The following is an 8898-nucleotide window of genomic DNA, read 5'->3' on the forward strand; positions in this document are numbered from 1 at the left end:
ATGGCTGTCGAGGGCCGGGTGTTGATTCAAAATTTGTTATATGGGGCTAACACCATGCCCACAATTCCACACCCAAGCAATTAAACCTAGTGAGGAACACATCACAAAAATGCCTCATCTGTTTTACTAAACAGAAAACTATTACAGAATATCTACAGATAAATAATATAGGTATGCCTTAAAATCTGGGTTATAGCCTGGTTTTTGGTCAGTATGTTCAGTAAGTAAAAAAACAACTGCATCTGCCCAAATATTCACTTTCAACCTGACATGTTCCCGGCGTTTCCAACGTATTTCCTTTCATGGATTGAGACGGGGTGGTACAGCAAGGGACCTATGGCTGCACACGCAAGCTTGAACCATTTTGCTTGACAAGCTGGGAAAAAATAATGTAGAGACAAACATCTTGACTTTACGCGGCAGGCAAGACGACCTGCAGGAGGTGAGTGACCTTCCATCAGTGGCGTTGTGATGGTATGGTATGGGTATTCTTCGAGAGAGCCAATAAGACTTGTTACAACTGAATCACCTTGTCTGTCTGTTCCCTCCATACAAGGTTGAGTGAGGTGACCTAGCTGTCCGTCTGAGCCTCCCAGCCTGTCCCTCATATTCTTCTCTTGGCAGACGCACTTCATTACTCTGGCTAAATAGACTTTCAAGAGACCCCATCAGCCATCATTTACACAGCTCAGCCCTATCACCTTTCACCACTCTACCTCTTCAGACATACGCACCATGCCTTTCACACATGCACTACACGGCAAGCCCACGCAGACATTCTCCTTTGGCCTCCTATTCTTGGCCGCCCCCATCAGTCAACACACCGCACACTCTTCCACACAAACACTCCGGCATCCTTAGGCTGTATTCCCCGGCCACCTCATCAGGCCGGAGCAGACAGCTATTACAGTGTGCGCTCTGATGCCCATTTCTCCTCCCATCTCTTTCCTTATCTCTTGGCTGGATAGGTCCGCAACAACCTACTGACCTGAGACATGGCCTTATTGCCCCGTTGACCTTGACGTATTCTGTGTGCATTTAACGGAATGCCTGCCATCTTTCCACCTGCCAAACTCCATCCAACAACTGTTCATTTTATTCATTTCACCTCGGGTAGGCCGGGTTTGACGTTGTGTTTGCCACCCGGGCTAAACGGCTGTCCGAATGATGTCACTGTGTCAAGAAGTTTCAGAAAGGCAACCTGAATCGATTTCATTTGGCCTCACTGAAATGATTTCAGGCCAAACTGAACAAACAGACCACATACAAGAAACAGACCGTTAAACTCTGAGCACAAATATTGCTGGTATGATTCATCATGAGAGATCGAATTAGATCCTTAAATCACTCTTACGATCGAGAATGTTTCCACGGTCATAACAAAACATATATGATAACATTTCTTATTGACCACAACGCTGCAGTCTGACTTGGTGGAAAGGCAGGAATGTATACTTTTGTCCTTGCTGTTCTTAGTGCTTCACGGTTCTTTTTAAGAGGTGCTGATAGTGTCTTCTACAGTCTGCTAAGCTAAGGTACACAGACTTTACCCAAAAATCCATTCAGGTCAGGCCAGTGTACGCTTTTTTCTTACCTGGTGTTTTATATGAGTAGGAGTCGGTGCCAGTGATTCACACCACACGTAAAAATTGTGTGGTCTGAGTCCAGATGATTACGTCAAATTATACACACATACAGTGATGTGAAATTGTTTTCACCCTTCCTCTCTTCCTCCTTCCCCCTTTCCACTCATTTAAATATCAAAGATATTTGTCAAAGACACAAGTAAACACAAAATGCAGTTTTAAATTAAGTTTTTTTTTTTTTTTTTTTGTTAAGGGGAAACAAAATCCAAAACTACACGGCCCTGTGTGAAAAAGTGATTGCCTCCTAAACCTAATAACTGGTTAGTCCATCCTTAGCAGCAACACCTGCAATCAATCATTTCCAATAACTTGCAATGAGTCTTTTCCAGCGCTGTGGAGAATTTTGGACCCACTCATCTTGGCAGAATTGTTGTAATTCAGCCACAGTGGAGGGTTTTCCAGCATGAACCTCCTTTTCATGTCACAGCATCTCAACAGGATCCGGGCAGGACTTTCACTAGGCCTCTCCTGAATCTTCTTTTAGTTTTTCTTCAGTTATTCAGAGGTGGATTTGCTGATGTGTTTTGGATCATTGTCCTGAAGCAGAACCCAAGTTCACTTCAGCTTGAGGTCATGAACAGATGGCTGGACATTCTCTTTCAGGATTTTTTGGTAAACAGCAGAATTCATGGCTCCATTTATCACAGCAAGTCCTGCAGGTCCTAAAGCATCAAAACAGCCCCAGACCATCATACTACCATCACCAGATTGTATATGTTAATTTTATGCCAGATGGAATGGGACACACACCTTCAAAAAAGTTCAACTTTTGTCTCATCAGTCCACAGAGTATTTTTCCGAAAGTCTTGGGGATCATCAAGATGCTGACTGGCAAAACTGAGACGAGCCTTTCTGTTCTTTTTGCTCAGCAGTGGCTTTGGTCTCTGAACTCTGCCATGAGGCCATTTTAGCCCAGTCTCTTTATCATGGTGGAGTCATGAACACTGACCTTAACTGAGGCAAGTGAAGCCTGCAGTTCTTTGGAGGTTGTTGTGAGGTCTTTTGTGACCCCTTGGATGAGTCGTTGCTGTTCTCTTGGGGTGATTTCGGTCGGCTGGCCACTGCTGGGAAGGTTCACCACTGTTCCATGTTTTCACCATTTGTGTAAAGACTCAGAGTCCCAAAGCTTTAGAAATGGCTTAATAATGTTCTCCAGACTAACAGAACAAACACTTTTTTTCTAATTTGTTTTAACTGGGGGGCACACAGGACCATGTAGGTTTGGATGTTTTTAATAATAAAAACCTTCATTACAAAAAACTGCATTTTGTGCTTACTTGTGTTATTTTTTTTCTTCTTATATTTAAATTTGTTTGCTGAAAATTTTAGGTGTGAGAACCACTCAGAAAAATAATAAATCAGGAAGGAGGCAAACACTTTTCCCTCAAGGCACACTGAAAAAATATTGTGTTTGACCTTTTTTTTTAAGTCAGTGTACTTTTGTAAACCAAGACCAAGACATATAAAAGATGCACTGAGGTAGCTGTGGCAGGGAATGTTACCAATACTATGCGCAACACCTTCCCAACGTGTCTGTCATGTATTATTTAAATGAGTGTTGAATTTCAAGCTTTAACACCTTTTTGGTTTTTGTTTAAACTTTGAAGAACACGGTATTTTTTTTTTATTTTATGGATTATGTGTTGATGTTAATTCTGTAGTAACAACTAAGACCAAGCAGTTGAAGACAAATACTTAACTGTATGTAACACATGAAATGGATCTGTCAATTCATGGCAAAAAAAAAAAAAATGTTTTCAGCCTGGATCACAATGGCTCTACTTTTCAAGTAACACCACAGAGCAACACTCACAGGGCCCGAAACGTTTTGCCGTCAGCCACCCTCTCATTCCATATTCTGGACAGGAAGTAGTGAGTTGGTAACCTGGGGTGACGGAATCAGGCCTCTGACTCACGCCCTGACCTCAAGGGGGGGAACAACCCAGTGGAGGACAGACCTCAGCCTCCAGCGCCAGGCTATCGCAACATGGCTGACAGAGACAAACAGGCTAACTGCAGAGCCAGGATGACTACCGTAAAAGAACAAACATCACTGACAGCAATAGCTGCCTGCCTACGAGAGGCAGCAATGGAAAATAGGAAGGCTGTCTTAATTCAACCTTGGTGTGTACTAAGTTCTAGTGAAAACGCATTAAATATAATTAGTTACATATATAAAATCGACAACATAACATGTTTAGCTCTGGAGCTTGATCTGGCGCCAAACACACTCCTGCACAATATGGCAAAACTTAGTAAATAGTAACAGCGAGAGAGAGAGAGACATAAAATACAAATACAGAAAATACCTGTTTTGTTCCCGGCTGTCACAAGACAGCACAAAACTAAACTAAAATCTGAGCAGAAAATACTTGACCAGCTGGAAAAAAATAAATAAATAAATAAATCTGGAAAAGAAAGAAGGAGGTCGGAGAAAAAGAGAAACGCTTGAGTTGCTGACTCAAAGCCTGGCATTCATTTCAAGGAGATGTGTCAGGCAGAGAGGGAGAGCGTGTTCTTGAGGGCATAGAGGTCTGCTGTAGGGTGGTGTAACAACAAAGCTAGTAACCTCTAGAGACCAACCTTATCTGACGCCTTGTCTCTGCCCCCTCCCTTCCTCCCAGCCCTGCAGATGCAGGTGCAGAGATGCCAAGTGAACATGAGGGTAGGCTGTATTTTCTTTCCAGTCATGCCCTCTCAGAAGGGGAACACCTGGTCCCCATGGAGCAGAAGATGGAAACCTAGCGCTAGCTAAACCCTCTGTGCGTCTACTTCTTTGCCCCTTTTACCAATTTCTTTCCACCCCCACACATTCTGATTGCCCCTCTTTTCCCTCCGCTGTTCTGCAGTGCAACTCTCAGCTGTCAGACTGAGAAATGGCAGGCGGCACAAGGGTTGTCTGCCTAGGGAGATGGGCAAGAAAGAACGGCAGCCTCCAGACACAAACATAACCGGTAAATTGAGCGTGTGTGTACGAGTCCATGCCTGCAGTCCTCTGCACAACTTGTGTAACTGCTCCATATCATGACATAACCATCACTTAAAGTAAACTGGTGATTGTAGCTCAGATGAGTGGCATTTGTCACATTTGCAAATCTGCCTACATGTCTACACCCTCTTCCCATGCAGCGGCGCCACACTTACACGTATATGAAAACATAACAAAAACGCACATCTACAGCGATATTTTACGCTGATTGCAATCAAAACTGGATGAGGAGGTTGAAACATAATTGTGATGCAGTGATGAGCGCCTTCCCGGGAAGAAAAGAAACATTTCCTTTCCGTTTAAAGATGCAGCATACTAAACTGTGTTTACTAGCTGTATTTATTAGATGTTTTTTGTCATGGTCCGTAACTTCCAAAACAGAATAGTAGAAAAAGAACAGGTGAAAACCTCAACAACACACTCGTCTATGTCCTTTAAATAATCAAGATAATTAGGAATAGAAGGACAGCGAGGGTGTGTAAAAAACAAAAACAAACAAAAAAAACAAAATAAAACAACTTTATTAATTCCTCTAAAATGGAAACTAATATGTAAAATAGTGCAAATTGTAGTGTTACAGGTAGTTGTTTTACTAGGACCATTTCTTAGTTGATTGTAGTGACTTTCTGGCTATGAAACACTGTGAGGTTGCAAGATTCCAGGAAGTCATTGGTTGCCAAGGAATTGCAGCTTGTAACTCATTATAGTAGCACCTTTTCCACTGGATGAAGCCAGACTATTTGTTTTAGTTGTGTTTTATTTAAAGTTAACTAAGGTGAGCTAAGCTGGCTTCACAACATGTAATCAGATATGGAAGTAGTATAGATTTTTTTGGTATGGGTTCATTTAACCCTCCAGGCAAGTAGACTAATATTTGTAACAACATTGAGCCATTCTTACAAATTTCGACAAAATATGCAATTCTGTATGAACACAGTTTATACCCACAAACTCACTTCTCTGACACCGCTGTTTTTTCGTTCTTTTTTTTTTTTTAATCTCTCTGCTGCTAGACTTGGATTCCTCAGATCACAAGGGAGCATCTAACCTGTGAGCTTACAGCTCCTTCATTATCAGCATGACACGCTGACAAGATCAAAGAAAGCCGACTTTAAACTTTGTGTTGAAAGTTCAGTACATACTTGTTAATCAATCATCAAAAAAACAGGACCTGCGCTATTGATGATATGGCTCCGTCAGAAGTAATATAACCCAAAGCCTGAAATATATGCCTCACAGCTGATCAAAGCCTTTATGTGCACTGCTAACAAAATATATAGCAGAAGTAAAGCTGCTTCAGTCAGTATACTGATAAAAGTTATTTTGTTTTCATATTTACAAGCTGTTAATTTCTGATCGACTGTGGGCACCGTAAGATGACGTTTTTAGTATAAATGCATCCTGCAGAAAGATATCGCTTGATGAACACATTTTTGTTGGCGGGGATTGATGTTGTATAAAAAAAAACTGCAGTGCTATTGCATTTTTTTTATTAGTATTATTATTATTTTTGTCATTTTTGTCTTCAGAAGACATGAGAAGATTGATAATAATGTCATATTGGTGCATTAACTGCAGAGCTAGAGCCAGGAAGCATTTAGTCTGGCGTAACATAAAGAACTTGAAGCAAGGAGATCAAGGTTCAAGGTACAGAAGCACTTCTAAATCTCATTAACGTTGCTCCTTTGTTTGACCACATCCTTTCAACACCCTTGACTAACAACATTATTATCCGGGCAACACGATTGTGTGAATAAACGCATTTCACTAAATTAGCCTTAACTGGTGTTCTGCTCCTCTGAAACCCGCAGGAAATGCTGTTAGCCACAGTTCGATCTTTATGATCCACAGAGTCTCATGAAATGATATTTTCATTCCTCCAAATGGTTTTCGGTAAAATCTCACACCCTCTGCAAAATGGAAGATTTCTGTGAGATATTAGTAGATTGGTTCTTTCGTATTTTTCATTCCCTTTTGTGAACAGTGTTCTGTGAGATCTAATTCCTCCTGGGCTGTTAGGCTTTCAGCTGCGGGCTCTTACTTTCCAACCCGAGGTGTCGTGAGCGTGCCTTTGATGGAAAAGCGCGGCGAGGTACAAGTGATGGAGCAAATGAGCATTTATTTATGTTTTATTCCCCCTGAGTTCTATAATGTTAACCAGTGCCAAGAGGAGATTAAAGCAGATCTTTGTTCAGTGAAACATTTGTTTACTTAGTGATTATGTTGGGAGGTAAATTAACTTCGACAACCGTTTCTGACGGAAAGGTGGGGTAAGTATATGCCGAGGAGAGGTTCACCCACTGAAAACGTAAAAAAAAAGAGTGAGACAGTCGCAGTGCATGGAGAAATTGAAATCTAGCGCTGTCAGTCACAATGGACAAGCCCTTTGTGTGACACCCCTGTGGCACTTCACTCCCACGACGCAAAAGGAGACAAGAGTAAACAAGTCAAGTCTGCCCTCAGAGAGAAAAAGAGTAAGTGTGCAAGTTAAGTGATGCGGCATGTGGGAGCGGAAAACGACACAGGATGCAAACAACACATGGGAAGTGAGCATGCTGGAAAACACACATGAACAGACAAATCGTTTCCATGCCATTGCATCATTATGTTTAGTGATTGTGACACTGGTTTCGGGCCCTCAGGGAGCACCTGTGGTGTGTCCCACACCGTTGACACGTAGGATTGGCAGCAGGACGAAACAGTTAGAGAGGTCACTTTGATTGGCTGAGCGTAAAGAACCAGAAAAAAAAAAAAAAAAAAAAAAAAACAAGAGAAGTTCACAGGGCACGCATCTTCATCTCATTTGAACGCCCAAATACACAAACATCTTAACAACCAGTGGAAAAATAGGCAAATAATTATGTTACATTCAGTAACAGAACTTGAATATATTCAACAACCTTTCACTACATAAACTATTTAAAATGAGTTTGGTGTGTGGTGCAATGAAGGCATCATGCCTGCAATGAAGGACTCAGTGGGTGGGTGATGAAAACAAGGTGACTTGATCAGAGAAGGCATGTGTAACTGTCTCACGTTACACTTTCGCAAGTGAGCGCCGTGTAACAACAGCGAGAACAGAAAGAGGCAAGCGACATGCTGCGCCATTGTGAATCAATAAGGGAAGGTGAGGACTGGTTGTGAAAAGACAGTTCTCAGCCCACTTAGAGCACTCATCACCACGACATGATCATCCAGAATCGAAGGCAGCAGCACCTCCTGATTGCCCTTAAATGACAGATTCAAACTACAGCTGGTAGAGGCGCCGCGAGGCGACGCCGGTATTTCCTTGACGTTGTTTTGTTGTGTCTGTGCCTTAATCAGTAATGCGCCTAAAGAGGAACAAACCGTAGAACAGGACGTGACCTGTTGCTGGGAGCAGTGGTGGGCAAGTGCTGGCACAGACAGTGGTTAAAGCACAATTTATGCCTCACACATGCACAATGACACAAGGCCAGACCCTGGTTTATTAATGGCTTGACAGCCACCACGACCTGCATGACGCGAGTCCTTCATTTACACAGCCACACAACAAATTCAAAAATGAATAAATCCCGGCTCTAAGGTCTCATTTTGTAATTAGTTTAAAATTCAACATGTATTCATTACAACACCATGTGAACAGATATACACATATGTGAGAGCGCATTGTGCAGTCTGGAAATCAGAACCGGTAATTCCATACTAAAGGCTAAGGCATTGATATATTCCCTACAGTCTCTCTCTCTCGCTCCCTCTCCCTCACGCACACCAAGCTGCAGGATTTACTGGTTTCATACTCATTCAGTGGGACTTGCGGTGAGAAACGAAAAGACCCTCTTCTACTTCTACTACTTAACAGTGACTAGCATCGGAGGTGATGAAGTGAATGGAAGCAGCTCAACATTAAAGGTAATGCTTTCAAACAAAGTCTCCTTAGACCCCAGTCAAACGGAGCCAGTATATCAAAGACTCCCCCATTACAGTAACTGTACGTCTCCCACTGTTTCCGCTCACTGTATTGCCACTTAAAATATATAGCTACAAGAAGCAGGGTGAGAAGGTGATCTCTCTACAGCGCCTGGATTTCGAAGAAGCTCTTTGAAAGGAGGTTGTTTTTGTTGGAAACACGCGTTGGTCGAAAAATAAGGAGCAGAAGGGCGGAACTGACTTTCTCGGTATCTTGTGAAAACGAGGGAAATACTTTTCGGTGACATTGTGTGGAAAGAAACCGACAACCTTTTTTGCTCCAAATCTAATTTCACTCCTGCCTTTGAGGTCCTG

This window comes from Mugil cephalus, chromosome 2 (genome assembly GCF_022458985.1).
Source record: "Mugil cephalus isolate CIBA_MC_2020 chromosome 2, CIBA_Mcephalus_1.1, whole genome shotgun sequence".
NCBI lineage: Eukaryota > Metazoa > Chordata > Actinopteri > Mugiliformes > Mugilidae > Mugil > Mugil cephalus.